Source organism: Typopeltis vanoorti, chromosome 11 (genome assembly GCF_054136105.1).
Source record: "Typopeltis vanoorti isolate ZY-2024b chromosome 11, IOZ_Tvanoo_1.0, whole genome shotgun sequence".
Classification (NCBI taxonomy): Eukaryota; Metazoa; Arthropoda; class Arachnida; order Uropygi; family Thelyphonidae; genus Typopeltis; species Typopeltis vanoorti.
Genome location: NC_143559.1, coordinates 31,032,519 through 31,052,117, shown reverse-complemented (window position 1 = coordinate 31,052,117; position 19,599 = coordinate 31,032,519). Strand labels below are relative to the sequence as shown.

General features: G+C 36.0%; 1 protein-coding gene across 1 annotated transcript in view; it reads right to left on the bottom strand.

Moving 5' to 3' along the window:
* The window catches only part of LOC150101410 (uncharacterized), a 46,834-nt gene extending 28,085 nt beyond the window's left edge, over positions 1–18,749 (bottom strand). Inside the window, exon 1 of the mRNA XM_090400379.1 lies at positions 18,551–18,749. The gene's annotated coding sequence lies outside the window, so the exon portion shown is untranslated. The remainder of the gene's footprint in view (positions 1–18,550) is intronic.
* Positions 18,750–19,599: the final 850 nt, after the last annotated feature.

Genomic DNA, 19,599 nt, shown 5'->3' with positions numbered 1-19,599 from the left:
TGTAGAAGAAAAAATCATCTTTCATCAGGACAATGCACCTGCCCACAAAGGTGTTTTGGCAATGGGAAAATTAAGGAATCTGCACTATGAATTGTTGGAATATCCACCCTGTTCTCCAGATATGGCTCCCTCTGACTTCTTTCTCTTCAGCAAACTAAAACTCTCCCTCGCTGGTCAGCGTTTTTCTTCGAATCAAGAGGTGATTGTAGTTATTGAGGGGTATTTAGCAGATCTTAGTGAGAACCACTACAAGGACGGGATAATGGCGCTGGAGCATCGCTGGAATAAATGTATTAGTCCTAAGGGAGATTATGTTGAAAAATAAGAATAATTTCGAAATTATAAATTCGTTTTTTCATTGTAAAGCAGAGAACTTTTCAGACCACCCTCGTAATACATAGATGGGTGGGTAAAGTCACAGTAATCAGGTATATAACTATTCTGCGAAAAGTGGTTAAAAATATAGTTAATAATATACTACAGTTCTCTGCTGATTATAGTGTTATGCCAATATAAACCGCGTCAGTCAGCATACTTGGAATGGCACAAAGTCTGAACAATTAACTGCAAACACTTGACATTTGAGTGAGTGAATTGTTTGTCATATGAAATTTCACCAAAATGTGATATAAAAGCTTTAAAAATAAATTTGTTTATCATTGTGTAGAGAAGAAATGATTGGTGAACCTAACGTATCAGTAATCCTATTGCAAATTCCTTTGATTATAACAAAGTGCAATATTTATTTATGTTTATGAAATTTTAGATTTTTTAAAACGCAACGAACACTTCTTGTTCGTAATATGATCTCTCTTCCTAGATGCTGTAAATAAACTCACCGCCTGCGAGAATCATCTAGTTTTGAGTGTCATCTATTTATACTCTAAAACACAAAGATGTATCCAGCCAGTTTTAAGTTTCCATAAAATCAGAGGCAGATTGAGGATTGAGAATAAGTTAAAGCAAGAGTAGTGCTTTATATATGTGGCTACCTGAAGGACTTTTTCCTATTTGAATTAACTGTAAAGCGCTAACCAATTTCTCTACGTGGGTATGCACTGACATAAGATGTTGGTTAAAAGGGCAGGGTGAAACCTGTAATATTTTAAAATATTTTACGAAGTTTACTGATTTATCGAACTATCCATATCCTATGCGCGCGTGCATTCTTTGAGGTTAGTGTATTGTATTACCGCTATATTTTCACGGATATGAGTGGGTGAATTGATGTATTAGTTGCCTCGTGAAATGGCGTTTCCGTTGGATATTTAATGAGATGTTTCTGTTCTCGTTTTCCCAGGTTAGCTGATTTTTTCTTATCAGAAACAAACACGTATAAAGGAGAACTGAATACAGGTGCTTTGAATAAAACCAGAAATACCAGATCGATTAGATTTTACACACATATATTAGAAGATATGAGGTATCTGTACTGTCTTCTGTTCATTTCATTCATTTACGGTGATTCTGGATACATGTTTCGTAACTTTGAAGCCAGATGTCTAAAGTATTTTGGGAACATCGGTAAAACACCTCTGTGAAACAGTGGTAAGAATGAGAGTGACGAACCTGCTGATGTTCTATTTGAATAGTTTGAAGTGAAGTTGCGCTTATTCATTCCATTTATCTATATTCGCTGGAATAGCCTTCCTCAAAGACCTCCAGCAATTCAAGAACATATCAAAAGGTCCTTCTCTTTTAACCTCGTCTTACACATGGTACAAATGTGCTCTATTCTGGAACTTCCCTCTCGTGAGGGATTGATCGAAGAAATAAATATCTGTTATTATTCACGCTAGTAAAGAATTTTATGGTAAAACTCAGCATGAGCTACATCGGCATCATCATTTATTACTGTGACACCGATTTATAAGTGACATGAATTCAGTCCTAAAGTATCCGCATATCTTTTATTAGTACATATTAATTCGATTTCTGACTGCTATTCGAGGCCACATGAGAATCCAATAGGGACGTTTTATCAATGCACTGATAAACGGTGATATATATGGACGAAGTTCGTGACATTCTATCTGAGACATTCTATCATTAGAATGTCTCAGATTTCTCGTATACTAGCAGTTTCACGTACAACCTTCATTTTCTAACTGGAAGGAAAATAACCGATTTTTCATTACCCTCACCCTACCATTTTTCCTTGCTGCTTGTCTAGAAGTAAAGCTTAATTGATATTTTATGGCCTGTCCCTAATCTCCCCCCCCCCCCCACAGGCTCCTATGGAAATACCTCTAGAGATCCATGATTCATATTTTCCATAAGGTACTTGTTGCAAAAAAAAAAATAATAATAATAATGCAAAGCGATTAAAACCCCTTAACATATTTGCTTCATTTAAAGGATTTACTTGGTACTTGAACGTTGTTTTACTCGTAGTGTTTCCTATAAGTGAACAACGAATAGTTGATGTTCAATTGTTCCCTAGTATAATAAAGAGACACGCCATGCAACTCTTGAACCATGAACTGATCTTTTACTTTTATGAATATTTCAAAAACTTATAAAGACCTTCACTTAAAACGAGAAGGTTAAATTACATTTTGACTTTTATTGTTATTTTCATTTCATTTCATTTCAGTTTTTTTTGTCGTTTCTTGTGTTCGTTTTGTTATTCATGTTTATTATGCTATTCAAATCGGAATTTATATGGATAATTTCACTAAATTTTTTTTTTTTTTTTTCGGACATTTATTTGGTCCTGAAAGTGAGAAACTGTGTGTCGAGATCATCCAAACCATAAGAAGCAGCCGCTACCCAATATAAAAATTCTGGATTCGCTAACCCAGCTAAATGAACACACGCAATTAACAGACACTGGCCTCATAGTGACGTCAGCTGTACTTACCACTCAACTGCAAAAAGTTCTCGTGATAATTATTAACACATTTATCGTGGCAATGTAAGGATTTAATTTCGCTTTTTGTTTTTAAGGAATGATACAACTATCTTTGACTTTTACAGATACTTATTCGTCAGTTACGCTACTTCGTTTCTAAACTGCTCCCACTCAGAAATTATCCAAGCAACTGAAACGACCAAATGGGAAGCGGAAGTTTTAGTTTTCTAAACTTAGTATTTTTATGAAGTTCGTTTTTATGAAGTCAATTTTTTTCCCTGTATTGCAACTACATTGTGTATATCGCGTTAACTGTCCTGGTAATTTATCTATACTACTCTGTTCTGTACTTTACACTGTTTCCTTCACATTCCTCCGACATCGTTCATGCTGATATTGATGTTTCGTTCATCTATAGATGGATTTGTCGTTATCTGATACGTCTGTTGCTCGACTTCTTGTGAAGTTTTTTATTCCCCTTTCCTCCTCTTTTGCCACAATTATGTTTCTGGCTGCAAAATTTTTGCGATGCCATTCATTTTCTACTAATTCAGCAGTTCTATACTAGCCGATTTCCTTAGCGACGGACATATCAAGCTGTTGTTGGTGTATTTGAATTACAGCCAAAAGGTAGACTAAGACTATGACGACAGTGCATTTTTGTCTGTTAATTGCATGGGTTCTTCGAGCTGATTTACATTGAAAATTTTCCAGTCATTTGAATTTTAATCTTGAAAGTGAGAAAGTATGTGCATGTACCCTCAAGGGATGTACAGGATATGATAGTACTACATGAAAAATTTACATCATTACTACAATTTTCCTCCAAATCAATCTTTTACTTGTCAAGACTCCAACATTACCAGATCTTATATTTCTATCTTCTAAGGCAGTGCTTCACAAACTTCTGGATGTGAGGGTCCCCTTTGCAAAAATTAAAGTATTTCACGGACCCCCTCGAAAAAAAATCGTAATAGAGAGATATATTATTATAATATTTATTGTATTTATATTCAATACAAAACATACACAGCGAATATTGCAAAAATCAAATGCATATATTACATTTTTTGCCTCTCACCTTTGGTTCTGAAGACGCAGCAGGCTGTTCTGGTAAAATATGAAATACTGTCCTTTTTTTTTGAGTCTGTTTCTGCTTCTGATTGTTCGCGGGAATTTTTTATATTTTTTTTATCAGCTACTTATCCATCTCAGGGTTAAATTTTTTAACGTAGAATAGATCAAATAATATCACCACTTACCGATACTGGCACACCACAGGCTGATAACATGAAATTAGTGAATATTACCTGAATAAGGGAATCCTCAGACCAGGAACATTTTTCTCTTTTGTGACTTTTCTCCTTTTACGGTAATTAAGCCTAACGCGAAACAGACAGCAAAGACAGTCTGTTTATTAAAACGTGCATATGATTGGTGCGGTATTAACCAAAGATCGCGCAACCGAAAGATAAAAGCATAGCTGACAATTGAGTTGAATTGAGGTGAATTTTTACTCACTTCGTCTATTCTTTCCGAACGGTGGAATAAAAATATTCCTATACCGTGAAAAGCATTCCAATCAACAGACTGCTACTGCAGAAGTAAGAAAAACAAGTTTTATTGTATAGCTAAATACAGCGGAGACATTTCACAGTCTCTCTCTCTCTCTCTCTCTCTCTATATATATATATATATATATATATATATATATATATATATATATATATATATATATATATATATGTATATGATATTGGAACTGATTTGCAATTAGTTCAAATAGCATTTGAGAATTTTGATATCATTAAGACATTTTCGACACATTCGACAGCCGATACAAGCGGCATATACACGATAAAGCTAATTTCTTCCGGTGGTTTACGCACGTTTGGACACTGTCGCGAACGTTTTTCTTAATTTTCGTTTTCATAGAGTCATTTGTATTGGAATTGGAAAATTAAAGCATAACAAAATCATATGTTTATAGTTAATAAAGTATGCGAAAAAATCCTCAAATGAATGGCTTAAGGATTTTTTTTCACATATTCTATTAATTTATATTTATATTTTTGCATAGTCCTGCGCTAGAGACCAAACATGGTACTTTTTAAAGCCACTTCCGGCCTCACATAAGTACAACGGTGGTCTTACACCGATCGATGAAATCCATCTCTCACCCAAAGGCAAACTTTCATGCTAATGGCAAGATTCGAGCATGCAGTCTGTTGGTTGGAGAGCGGATGCTCTGACTACTCGTACAATCAGGCGGGAAACCTCACTGATGAATGCTGAAATTAACCAGATAATATTACCCCGTTTCCCCCTCCTGATGAGGTCCAGCATTTAGATTTTGAAAGTGTGAAAATCAACAGCACAGTCCGATCAAGGAAAGTTTCTAGAGGTTGCATCGTGGAATTTATTTCGTAATCGTATGTTATACTTAAAATAAGAACAGCCATAGCTAAAGATGCATTCTGGAAAAATAAAGATCTGCTCAGAAGTTCTGTGAGTATCGAGACAAAGAAAAGAATGATAAGAACATTAGTGTGTCCAATTTTCACATATGGAAGTGAGACCTGGATATTCAAGAAGAGAGTAAGGCAACAGATAATGGCCTTTGAAATGTGGTGCTATAGGAGAGCTCTGAAAATCCCATGGACAGAACATGTGACAAATACAGATGTCCTACAGAGAATGAGAACACAGAGATCTTTATTACAGGAAATGATCCAAAGAAAGATGAGATTGGCAGGACATGCACTGAGAGGTTCAGCAGGACAGAGGATACTAACAGTTTTAGAAGGAAAAATTATGGGAAAAGGATCAAGAGACAAAAAACGAAGGACATGGCTTGAAGATATAAGATCATGGACAGGATCACATGGCTATGCAGAAACAAAAAGGAAAGCCACCAACAGAGAGAACTGGGAGGACATGGTGCTGCATCCTCTCACTGAGGAAGCTACATGAAGAAGAAGAAGAATGTTATACTTAAGTATTTTTTGAGTCTTACCATAATAGTCAAATTGGCCATGAGAACATACACAATTTACAGACAATATATACTAGCGGTGGTTCTATCTGTTAATGGTAAGAGCGTCTTGCAGGTGGATGAGTAAGTAAGAGAGACGGTGAGTTGTAGTGGAGTAATGTGCCCTCCCACAACGAGTCCGTGGAGGTGTCATATAATAATAACAAAAATAGTAAGGACAAAAATGATGATTTCTCTTTTACGCATATACTTCTACGGCTCGAGTACTTGTTCCATAGGTTTCTTAGGGTTTTCTGCGAATTTCAGAATAAAATCTTTTAACGTTTTTTTTTTTAAGCCTAACTTTTTCGGAAACCAGTAAGCAGCCGGTCTTCTCTCACCATCGCGGAGCTCAGGTATATTCCCACTATTAGTTGCTTGCGAGAGACGGTAACTAGTGTTTAGTTTATTGCACTCATTATATTATATTGTTTTACTCAAGTTAATATTGGAATCGGCTGAAAAAGTGCCTTTAGCAGGTAAACGGAATCGAAACTATAATATCTTTCTTCTGGAAACATTGAAAGTGCACAGTCTTACCATAAACACTGTTACAACTTCCTCACACCACCGCGCTGTCCACAGAATTGCGCGAGTCGATTCCGTTAGTAGTAGCATTGTGCACAGCCAACATTCGCGTGTTTATCAGTAGAGAGAGAGAGAGAGAGAGAGAGAGAGAGAGAGAGAGAGTTGTCTAGCTGTATGAGTTAGCATGCAATGATGGGGAGATTATGAGAATTACACGCGAGTTCAGCATTAAGAACGCAGGTGTATCGCGACACACAGTATGTCACAGTCTGAAAAACTCTGAGAACCACTGGACTAGTCATTGTTTCCACAAACAACATGGCGACTTCCTTTGATCTGCTCTCATAATTCATAATTCAGTGAGAGCAGCTCAGTTCGAAGAATATATTAGGTGACGTCTGTTGAGTATTTATTACTGGTATTATAGTCTTAGTTACTCGAACGTAATTCACATCAAAAATTTACTAACAATCCAACCTTTTAGGATTTTAGATAAATGTTTTGCTATTAACAACAGTTGTTTCGAATTGCTCAGTGGGTTATCTTCGTAACCCTCTGAGCAACTGAAGCCATTGCTAGGAGCGGCGAGGATTGCGACAAAAATCTATAAAATTGTGTCTCTTGTTTTAAATGTTGCATATTTTCTTGAATTGAGGGACGGCAAAATAATGCTTGCCTAGATTCGGCATTATACTCTAATGCTCTGATTATCGATATAACTGCATGTAGTTAATATGAAGATATCACTGCCACTTTTAATGGAAGTTTCTAGATCATGGCGAAATCCATAAATGCGAAGTAAGTGCTTTGGAACTTTTGTTTCTTATCATATAATATCATTTTTGGAGCATGAAAAATATATTAAAAAAGCGTACTTAAATATAAAGAGCCAATAGGCTTCATTTCGGCGATATAAACATTATTTAAATTAAGGGGATATTAAATCCCACATTGTTTTAAAACCGAATAAGAAACTCAAAGATTGGAATCAGAGAGTTTCGTGCCGAATATAGTAAACTATAAAAGTTTCGGCGATTACTAGCGTGAGCTAATGCAAGTAGTCCTAGTACGTAGTCCAAACTCGGGCAACTCGCAGCAAAGGTGGGTAAAGTTCTGATCGCTATTCTTGGTATTTTCCATAATGTAAAAACACATTTCCTAGGAAATGTACGCTGTTATTACATTATGCTGGGAGGTCACTACCCAGACCGGTTTCAGCCTTATGAATAAGTAAAGCCGTCTCTAAAAATTCGGACGATCCCTAGGCCACTCAGTTGTGGGCGAAAGACCGTCCATCTCAGCGTTGGCTCCACTCAGTGATGGCCTTCCACCCACCACCAAGCAGAACCGCTCATATTCCGAAGAAAAGCATTCACCGACAAAGCCCCTCACCGGGCCGTGCCGGAAAACACTTTCCCCGGAGACTCAAATTGCTCCCTTAAGTCGGTTTATAGTTTATTATACTATATTCGGCATGAAACTCTCTGATTCCAATCTTTGAGTTTCTTATTCGGTTTTAAAACAGTATGGGATTTAATATCCCCTTAATTTAAATAATGTTAAAAAAGCGTGATTATATTTAAGTCACTCTCTCTCGATCTCCTCTCGCAAGATTTTCTCTCACTGCTCTTAGAAGAAGTAAATTGCTTGACGACTCATTTATTTGTTGTCAAGCTACTCTGCCTGTAACAACAAAATTAAAGGATATTATGAAAACTTCTTTTTTCTTTTTCACACTATCACAAATTAGACATTGCCGATCCTTCTATAGAGTTGTAAATATAAATCGGAGAGGATTTCTGAGTAGCAGATGATGTCATCTGCTACTTATATATATATATATATTCATTTTTCTAAATTAACTGACTTAAAACCCGAGAATTATTAAGTCAGTTAATTTAGAAAAATGAACATATTCCAACCCCGAGTTAATAGTACTAATCACACACACACACACACACACACACACACACACACACACACACACACACACACACACACACACACATACACACACACACACACACACACACACACACACACACACACATATATATATATATATATATATATAATTAAAATGAATTGAATGACAAAAAACCGAGAAAAAAGGAAAAAGGTTTAATAGTATCACACGACTGGTTTCGGCTTTTTACAGCCTTCTTCAGGTGTTTTTATAAAAGAAAACACCTTAAACATTGAAGATAAAAAAACTGTGAATAGCACAGGAAAGTCACTATACATATTTAACGTGAAAACGTTGTAGTTTACGTATTTGAAGTACTGTAGTTCCTTCGTTGGTCACATTGTTGGGTGAGTGCGTGCGTGCGTATGGCATCTCGTGAGCGCCAGTATTTGATAACAGCAGAATGACAGTCTGGGAGGTTATAGCTTAAATTATTATTTAAATGTACAGGGTTGAGGATGATTTCTCTAGATTCTACACTTTTTCTCTCCAATTCGTCATTGCAACGGAAAATGTTGTTAGATCTATCCCAAAGGATTGTATGACCATGGTTTTTCATCATCAGAATCGGCCGAAACAAGGACATGGCTGGATGAAGCACTAGCACGTGTTCTCTTATAAGCGATGTCCCTCCTGTGTTCCTCCATACGCAATTCAATAGACTTATCCGTCTGGCCAAAGTAAGGAATGTCGCAGTCACACCATATCTTATGCACACCGGGATATTTTAGATTGTGATGGTTAGGCTTTGGATGGCTCACTAGAGAGCGGATCTTAGGAAGCAGAGTAAATAAAGTTCTAATGTTATAGTTTTTGAGAACCTCGGCTAATTTTTGAGAAACTGTGCTTAAGTATGGAATAGATATATTGCTTGCCTTTAACATTATTCATTTCTTGAGTATGGTGACCAGGAGGAATAAAAAGGAACTGTTTAGTAATTTTTTGAGAATAACCATTCAGTCTGAAGGTAGATGTAAGAAAATTGATTTCTTTACGAAGTTCATCAGGGTCGTCAAGAAGAGAGTGAGCTCTATGTGCCAAAGTAGAAATAATTCCACGTTTCTTAGGAGGAAAATTATGGGACTGATTATGGAGATATCTATTGGTGTGTGTAGGATTTCTGTACATCGAAATTTTAAGTTTTTCAGAAGAACGGGTTAGTTTCACGTCCAAGAAAGGCAGGGAACCATTAGTTTCAAAACCAGCAGTGAATTGGATATTCGGGTGTTGACTATTGAGATGTTCAAGGAAATACAGGAGAGAATCACGTCCATGGCTCCAAATGAGGAAAATGTCGTCCTCATATCGTTTTCAAATTCTAGGTGCTAAGGAATAGGAAGAGATAGCTTTGACTTCAAAATCTTCCAGATAAATGTTGACAAGTACAGGAGATAAAGGATTACCCATTGCTAGACCATGATTTTGCTTGTAGATGTGTATTGAAATCTAAAGCGTCCAGACTTGACGCAATGAGTAAGTAAGGCTAACATTTTTTGGATAACTTGTCTTTGAGAAGTGTCAGGACTTCGTCTGTAGGAACATTTGTGAACAAGGATACTATGTCAAAGCTAGCCATGATTTCACTTTCTTTAACAGTAATATCCTTAGTGTACGATACAAAATCCATAGAGTTATTAATAAAAGATGAAGACTTTCCCGAAAAACATTTGGGGTATTTTGCGAGATGTTTCGAAAGGTTGTATGTTGGTGAATCAATGCCTTCAACGATGGGACGAAGTGGAGTATTTTCCTTGTGGATCTTGGGAACTCCATATATGCGTGGCATGAGCTGATGGAGAGAGCGAAGAGAAAGGCGAATGTTTCTAGACATTTAATATAGCATTAGAACTTAACATTAAAAATATAACATTAGAACTTTATTTACTCCGCTTCCCAAGATCCGCCGTTGAGCCGTCCAAAGCCTAGCCATCACAATCTAAAATATCCCGGTGTGTAGAAGATATAGTGTGACTGCCACATCCCTTACTTTGGCCAGACAAAGTAAGGGATGTGGATAAGTCTATTGAATTGCGTATGGAGGAACACAGGAGGGACATCGCTTACAAGAGAACACGTGCCAGCGCTTTATCCAACCATGTCCTTTTTTTTTTCGGCCGATTCTGATGATGAAAACCATGGTCATACAATCCTTTGGGATAGATCTAACAACATTTTCCTTGCCATGACGAATTGGAGAGAAAAATTGTAGAACCTAGAGAAATCATCCTCAACCCTGTACATTTAAATAATAATTTAAGCTATAACCTCCCAGACTGTCATTCTGCTGTTATCAAATACTGGCGCTCACGAGATGCCATACGCACGCACGAACTCACCCAACAATGTGATCAACGAAGGAACTACAGTACTTGTAAACTACAACGTTTTCACGTTAAATATGTATAGTGACTTTCTTGTGCTATTCACAGTTTTTTATCTTCAATGTTTGAGGTGTTTTCTTTTATTAAAAACATCTGAAGAAGGCTGTAAAAAGTCGAAACTAGTCGTGTGGTACTATTAAACTTTTTTCCTTTTTTCTCGGTTTTTGTCATTCAATTCTTTTTAAAAATATGTTTAACAACCGAGTAGATGAACCTCCGCGCGCGCACACACACACACACGCACACACACACACACACACACACACACACACACACACACACACACACACACACACACACACACACACACACACACACACACACACACACACACACACACACACACGCAGCCGGCCGGCCGGCATTTTTATTATGCCAAAACTGTTGAGACTAGAAAAAATCTTTTACTATTTTACGCTGTTAAACCGATGCAGTTATTGACAGTAGAAAACGAAACTAAACGAAATGGAGTGCCATTTTAACATCTATTCAGTCATAAATGAAGGGAACTTTTTCTCATTTTTTTATTGAGTTTCTTTATTATTTTTTTATTAACTTTCTGAAATTTCGCCACTTTTTCACAATTTCTCATTTATAATTGTATACATAATAAGCATATTATATAAAATAACCCAACTCTTGGTCTAATTTCACTGAAAGGTATGACGCCAACAGTTTTGAGTGGAGTGGTACACTCTTAAGTGTTTAGAGAAATCTATTGCAAGTTTCATTTATATTATAACGACCAAGCCAGTTGTTAATGAAATTCAGCTAGCTCAAATTTCTTTCGGCAGCTTTCACTTGAAATCCTATCTGGCATTTTATACTTTGTATTATGATGAGAGCAATGATCATAATAAAAGTGAATTATGCGAAAGCCATTATGTCATCATTACAATACGAAGCGATTTTACATCGCATAATGAAAGTGGATAGTAAGTACCTAGAGAATTACAAGTATCCTACTTCAATCTTCGAAACTATATTGCTATTTGTTATATACAGGAGGCATCTGTAGCTAAAATCAATAAACGGAATGAGACCAAATTTTATATTAAGACTTTTGAAAGCATGGGGGAGATGATTTCCGTGAAAAAAAAGATTTAGTACCCAAAATTACCGATAGGGGAAATTTTGGCGCCGCTGGCGGAATCGTAAATAAGCGGATAATTACATTACAGGCAGATAAAATGGAATAACAACGTTTCGACGGTGTAAGCGACAGCCGCGTCACTCATTCCAGCTGGATATGTGGTGCGTTACAATGATAATAATAATAATAATAATTAAACTAAAATAACAACTTGCGAGAGACACAGAAATTAACGTAGTGATTGAACTCACAGGAAATAATGTTTTATTCATCAGAATCAGGGTCCCCTGGACCACATACACGATTTTCATTGTGCTGACCTTTCTTGCACTGCTTTCCGTCTTCTGCCAGTCTAACTCCTAGTGATCCACTTTCTTCAAACTTCTTAAACAACATGGCTCTCAGTGCTACTGCTTACATAGGACCTGTACGCAGGTTATGAAGCCTTCTAAATTCCCGAAGGGCCGCTACCGCATTGCACTGTTTAAGGTAAAACAACTTAACAGGTAAAGCACGCTGAGGCAAGGTAGGACACATATTGAGCACAATTCGTCACTCATTCGAATAGCTGCCTGAACGTTCCCAATCCCTTTTTAAGTGGAATTTGTGGCGCTGCTCTCACGTATGTACAGTAAAATTCACATAATCCTTTTTACCCTCGTTTACTGCAAATATTTGCGCGCTTTCGGCTCCGCCAGCGCCAAAATTTCCCCCATCGGCGACTTTTGGTACTAAATCTTCTTTTTCGCGGAATTCATCTCCCCATGCCTTCGATAGTCTCAATATAAAATGTGGTCTCATTTCGTTTATTAGTTTTAGCTGCAGATAACTCCAAAGAGGGAAAGTTAATTTATGGCCACCCTGTACTACAAGGATAAATTTAAAATTACAATATTGCAAAAAAAAAAAATAGACTTGGGATGTGTCAGTTTATCAGCCGAAGTTTAATATTTATTCTCCCCGTCCTTTTTATTTACCTCAAGAATAAACTTTATTTTATTAAATAGATATTTTATCAATTTCAAGTAGTTAGATATTTCGAGATGAGCCATGACAAGTTTTCTTGGTTTCAACCAGAACTTAAGAGAATCAAAGGGCTCGAAGTAGCTGTCAGAGAATTTTTTTTATTATTCTTTATATTTTTAAATGCGACTCTCAGCCATGAAAGATTGGGAACCACCTGTTATTCAAACAAAGTATTGCGATGGCCACTGAGAGGTGTTGCTGCCACGTGATCCCTGTTCATTGTTGTGAATGTTTAAGTAAAAGTGAATGATTGTGGGTAATTGGCGGAAGCGAAAGTGAATCTCACTGAAGCACAAATTGCAAGAGATGGTAGACGGAGCTCTGGTTCTGCTGGTCAAATAAGCTAGCCAATTTGAAAACTCCTACTGGAAGGGCAGATCGAACACGCCTGTCATTATAGAAGAGTACGTAGCGAGAAAGTGGAATGCTACTTTTTAGAAACGTGCAGTTGGTAGCCCACCTTGGCGTGCCTGTGTGCCCATCAGAGGCAACTAAGACCACTGCTGATGCCATCGTTATAGTTGGGAGGATATCCCATAAAAGATTTCACTGTGCCTCTACACACACAATTGTAGAGATGAACTCTTCTGACTCTCTAATGATGGCGGACTCGAGGGGAAGACGGACCGCAACAATAGACTGTATCAGTGATACGTTGTGAAATAAGATCCGAATAAGGCTGGTGTAAGATCATAGTATTTAGATATAAGAGAGTTACGTTAGATGTAAGATAGTCCGTAAATTAGAACAAGCTATGTTAAGACGGGGTCAGAGATCATGTGTTTACGTCAAATCCATTATCAGATCAATTGGGCGTACGACTGGCCGAATCCTTCGCAACCCTGACCTGATGTTAGAGAGGTGCCGGACTCCATGGCTGATCCTATTGAGGTTATACGTTGGTCAAATGCATGGCCATCATGCTTCACGTGCAACGGGGACTGAACGCTTCTAAGTCAGAATCCCGTCTAACCACTGCAGCGATACCATTTGTGCCGTTGACACTAAGCGGGCGCTGCTTCCTATGCCTCACCATTCAGGTGTGACGTGCGGGCACCAAATCGTCCGCAAACGATCCAGGTGTACTGGTATGGATATCGTGCTTAGATGAGCAGCCACTATGCCGCTAGGCTGTCTAAATAGAACAACTATAAGAAAAATTAATCTGTACATGCTCGATAAGCCATCACGATGTCATCATCACTTTCAGAAACTTTGGTTTCTTAATGAAATTTTTGAAAAGAAGTTTCTGCGAAAACAAACATTAGTTTGTTTTCGCAGCTAGAAACGGATTGGTTTAATTTTCATTAACAGTTACGCCATGCTGAACATTTTTAAAAGGTATTCTTCAAAATTTATTCTTTGTAGAATTTTATTCAGCCTCGCTCTTTTTTTCAAGACCAAAAATCATGTCGGCATCCTTAAAATTTATGTGCCCAACTAATTTCGAAATTTGTCATAAGTTTGTTTATTAATATTTGGTTATGTGGACAGCAATAATTTGGTATAGAAATTTGTCGAGTTCTCAGCTGACTGACACATTACATTCTTCTCATAGCTTTTCTTTATTGCACATTCCTAAACAACTAGCTAATCTACGTCCATTATCACCTAGAACGTAAACATTACTGAAATATATAGTTTAATTACCTTCTTTTCTTTGCTGACCTGGTCGGCCTAGTGGATAATGCACTTGTACGCTGATCACTAAGCTGTAGGTTTGAAACCTCACTGCGGGCATGGATATTTGTGAATGTCATTTGGTTGCGAATGAATTTCATCAGCCAGGGAGAAACCACTGCCCTGCTTACTGAAGCGGTTTGAAAAAATGTTCCACGTTTGGTTTATACAGCAGAATTTCCAGATTATTTAATCCATAACCCATCCACAGTGCTAAAATTACGATAGGTTTACGACCTTTCGCAGGCGAGATTCACATTAAAATTTTTCATCAGTATTACAAATTTATATGCATTCTGAAAGTGGAACATGTGAAAATTACATTTTAATTTTCAAATGTTTCAAAAGTACAGAAATCAGGAATTCATTAACCGAACTGAAATTATTGTAACATAACGCGTCAGTCTTAACTAACTTATTATAACAAATCAATTTGTGCTGTTGACAAGTCATTTTTTACGTTGCTAAAACGATGTCAGTTATAGATTTTTGTTGTCAGCGTATTCATTTCCATGTACTTTCTCCCCCGTTGTCATTCAGTTTTTCTTTAATGATAGCATGACCATTATGAGCGAGGAATTAAGGATTTCTTTCACGTTATAACCTCAAAAGGAACGAAAAGATATGAAGCATGTCTATCTTTCGGACACTGAACTATCTTGTTAGACCAATTTCTTAGTCGCATTTTCTCGATTCCTTTCGCTATTCAGCTTGTTAAGTTACTGAACAAGATTGTAAAAATCAAATTTTTTCCTGTTAATTCAGATTTACAATTAATTCTTATGCAATCCTATACGTATTACTTATACTTTCTTGCATGTACACGATCTCTTCAGTGTCTTGAATGTTGGTTAATAAATTTCTGATCAGAGAAACCTAAAAGAAGTTTTCACGTAAAACACAGCTGCAGTCACGTGAGGTACACAAGATGAACTCGATGTTCCAAGTTATCGTTTAGTTGGCACAATTCTTTCGGGGAAGGAAATAATGTCGGACATTTATTTTTCGCAAAAATATGATATGTGGAAAACAATAATTTAAAGTTTGACTACTGCAACATTGTATCAATACAACTTGAGAACTGTGCGATAAAATATAATTTGAAAACAAATTTAACCAATCTTTAGTACAAATTAAGTTATCAACAGACAGTGTAATTAACAGCATTGTTATATCAGTTTTCTTATTGTTCGATATTGGAGTGGTATATCATGTCTGTCAATTTCGTGCGCTAATCGGTATGTGTTTTCTCCAATATATCCAAGATATCTAAGTTTAACTCAGTAGCTCTTATACGTGTTCCTTCTTACTACGCTTCGGAAAGTCTTTTATCTCTGCACTGTTGCAATTCGTTTTTCTTACTAAACCATAATACAGCTTTTTCATTTCGCAATTAGCAGTACCAGACTTACTACCACAAAGGTCTAGATTCGAAATGCTATTATAAGATTTTATTTTATTTTATTTATTTTCCTCCCTCGCGAATGCAGTCTTCTAAATTTTCGGTTACATCATTCTCAAACTGTGGATCAGAAGCTGCAGGAATGAATTAAGAAATGAAAAAATATTTTTTTTTTGTTTGACGCAACAAGAAGTTTTTTCATGCTGTCGAATCTTTTCATCGGTTATGCAGCATATTTAAACCTATAACTTTTTTACAGCATTACTGCATATAGGAGAGAATTAATCGGCTACTTTTCACTCTATTACATCCTCTAGGTGTAGCTTGACCCGATTTGAAATGATGACCTCTGAGGGATTCTGTTACCAGTGAGTGAAAGAGTAATTCAGAGCTTACTGACATTCATCCGAATAGAATCTTCATTATGTAGTTAACAAAACCAAATTCATCAGAGTCCCAGTTTCTGTAATATAGATGTATAGAAATACGCAAATGATCCGAAACAATAATAAAAAGGTGACTTCACACACACACACACACACACACACACACACACACACACACACACACACACACACACACACACACACACACACACACACACTACAGTTTTTGTGCATTATTATCAGTCATTGTAGAGTAGTATTTCTCAAAGTGACCACTGATGGCTACGACGACTTGGACAATCCATTTTACACATCGGCCCACTAAGCTTGATGCGCTACCCTTTTCCAATAGGTCATATTTTACGGCCAGAGGTGAAGGTTTATATGTTGCCTAAGTGCAAAATTGTGGAGTAGTTTGCACAGTATAGATAATGTTAAAATTTTGCGAAGCGGAAAATTAAGGCAGAGGAAAATTATGATATGAATGGAATATATTATGAATTATACTAAAAACTGAGATGCTTGTGAAGTATTTAAGTGCTGATTCAACTTCAAGCATTCAAGGAATTACGTGTGATCAAAAATACAAAATATATTAATATATTAGATATAATTAAACTCAGGTAGCGAGGCAGACCGCCCATTTCTCAGCTTACGATGGCGATACAAAACATCTGACGTTTTAAGTAACGTTATACACTCGCGTGTTGTGGAAAAATATTAGGCATATTATTATATTGAAATTAAACGAATTATATAAAATAACTTTTTTGATTAATAGACTTTTTTTATAGAAGTATTTAAGTGCTGATTCAACTTCAAGCATTCAAGGAATTACGTGTGATCAAAAATACAAAATATATTAATATATTAGGTATAATTAAACTCAGGTAGCGAGGCAGACCGCCCATTTCTCAGCTTACGATGGCGATACAAAACATCTGACGTTTTAAGTAACGTTATACACTCGCGTGTTGTGGGAAAATATTAGGCATATTATTATATTGAAATTAAACGAATTATATAAAATAACTTTTTTGATTAATAGACTTTTTGAAATATCGCATTCTAAACTATATCTGAAGATTCACGAACTAAGAGAAAAAAATATTTATTTACTAACAAAATTCTTTCGCGGTGCTCCTTGAAATCCACACGGTCCAGTAGTGGGCTACGGGCCACATTTTGAGAAACGCGACTGCAGAGAGCTAATTTTCATGTTAACGTATAATTTTTATTTCCGATTCGAATATTTTTGTTATTGAAATGATCCTATTTAAGTCAAAATCGAAAGACTTGATAAATGTTGTTAATTAATGATAATAAACAACACGTTTAATTAAATTCCATCAAGCAAGATCGAAGTTATTGCTTTGCCGATAACATTGTTCTGATTGCAGAACTGAAGTAACTCGACAAATTTTCCATAAAGATTCCAGAAACCAAATTTCCATAAAATCTATTCTACTCGAATGGAGAAATAGTGTGAATAAGGACAGGAATACATAGGTATACCTAATAGATTGTTATGCATTTTGCGAAACTCCCCATCTAAAAAAAATATTTTAGATTTATGTTTTAGGTTTAGCTAAAATAAAAGGAGCGTGCACATTGTTGTTGAATATTTAGAGCAATACAATTATTTTTGATTTTTAAGCGGTGTATTTATTGAGTGCAACTAATGTCGATAATTTTGTCATCGAAAGCACTTTCTAAATTCTGTGTTTGCATGCAGAAAACATTGTTTGTCTTAGTATTGAAAAGCCTAATTATGATCTGTAAGGAAGATTCATACATAGTATGGTTTCTGCCATTATTTAGGCGACAACATAAAAAATATATATATATATATATATATATATATATATTCCGAACGTTATTCTAACACTGCTGTGGTCCAAGTAGTTATTTAAGATTAAATAAAGATCAAACGGTTTCTGTTAGTTATATTTTATTTATATATTTCATTTATTCAAATAATAGCTTATTTATTAGTAATTTCAAACATTTAAGCTCTTTCTGACTTTAACAGATTCCGCTATTTGCATATATTATTACATAGGTTAGGTCCATTCACATTTTTTGAACAATATATATATATATATATATATATATATATATATATATATATATATATATATATATATATATATTTACCGTATTTGATATTTTTTGCTGTCATATGAATTATTTTTCTTACCTATTAAGAGGAACCCTTCAAGTTGCATCTGTCGAAAGTAATAAATTATTTACGCAGTTCACATCAGCTCACCTGCATAGTCATCGCTGGTGCAAGCACTAAACCTGGCAATTCACTTTCTACCGAAGTGTATTTTCACCTACAATCTAATCGCGAACTACCCACTATTGAATTACCTTTTGGCTCGTTTTCCATTTCTTGTGCATTCCACAACTTTTGCACTAGTATTATTTCTAGGACTAGTTTATTGCTGTTATGGGCAAATGGATGAAATGAACTGCATCAGGGCGCCCTTTGTCCTCGTATTGAGTAACAGCCATTTACAGGTGTTTGTATACTGGTGAAGTACGTGGTTTAAGCAGCGAACGTCTCAAGGACAATTTTCACCTTATAATTTAAGTCTGAAATATATATTTCTGAAGCTACACTGTGTTTGTATATAAGCATATGTATAGAGAAGTAACAAGAACTCTCCTCCCTCAAAGTTTAGACTAACTTTTGTTAAACGCAGGACTCATCCAGACGAGAATTGAAAGATAAGTACAACCATGGTTGTACTTATCCAGTGTTAATTTAATAAATCTAATGCGCATTTTATGTATATTTAAATGACGCATTTTGCTTTTGTATAATAAGGATCAAGCCATTACTTTGGCATAATATCTCATCATCATGGAGGGACGCTGAGTCCAGAACTGTATCCCTTTTTTATTTTTTTAAGACGGGGAGGATGAATTTCGGCTGGACCTAAAAAATCAAAATTCTTTGGTTGTTTAATTTTAATTTGAATTTAAGTCTTGCGATGAAAATTTTGTTGTAGGAGGATGAATGCCTTTTCTTCCATATTTACTATCTGGTAAAAAAAAGTTTATTATTGAAAACACTTCCACTAAACTGGCAAATCAAAACAGTGAACAAAAAACTATAGGATATTACTAAGGTTAGATAATCTCAGGCGATTACCATGGGTTAGATAATCCGAGAACTCTGCTCTAGAGACTAAGCATGGAACATTCAAACCACTTCAGGCCATCGATAAGCAGAGTGAT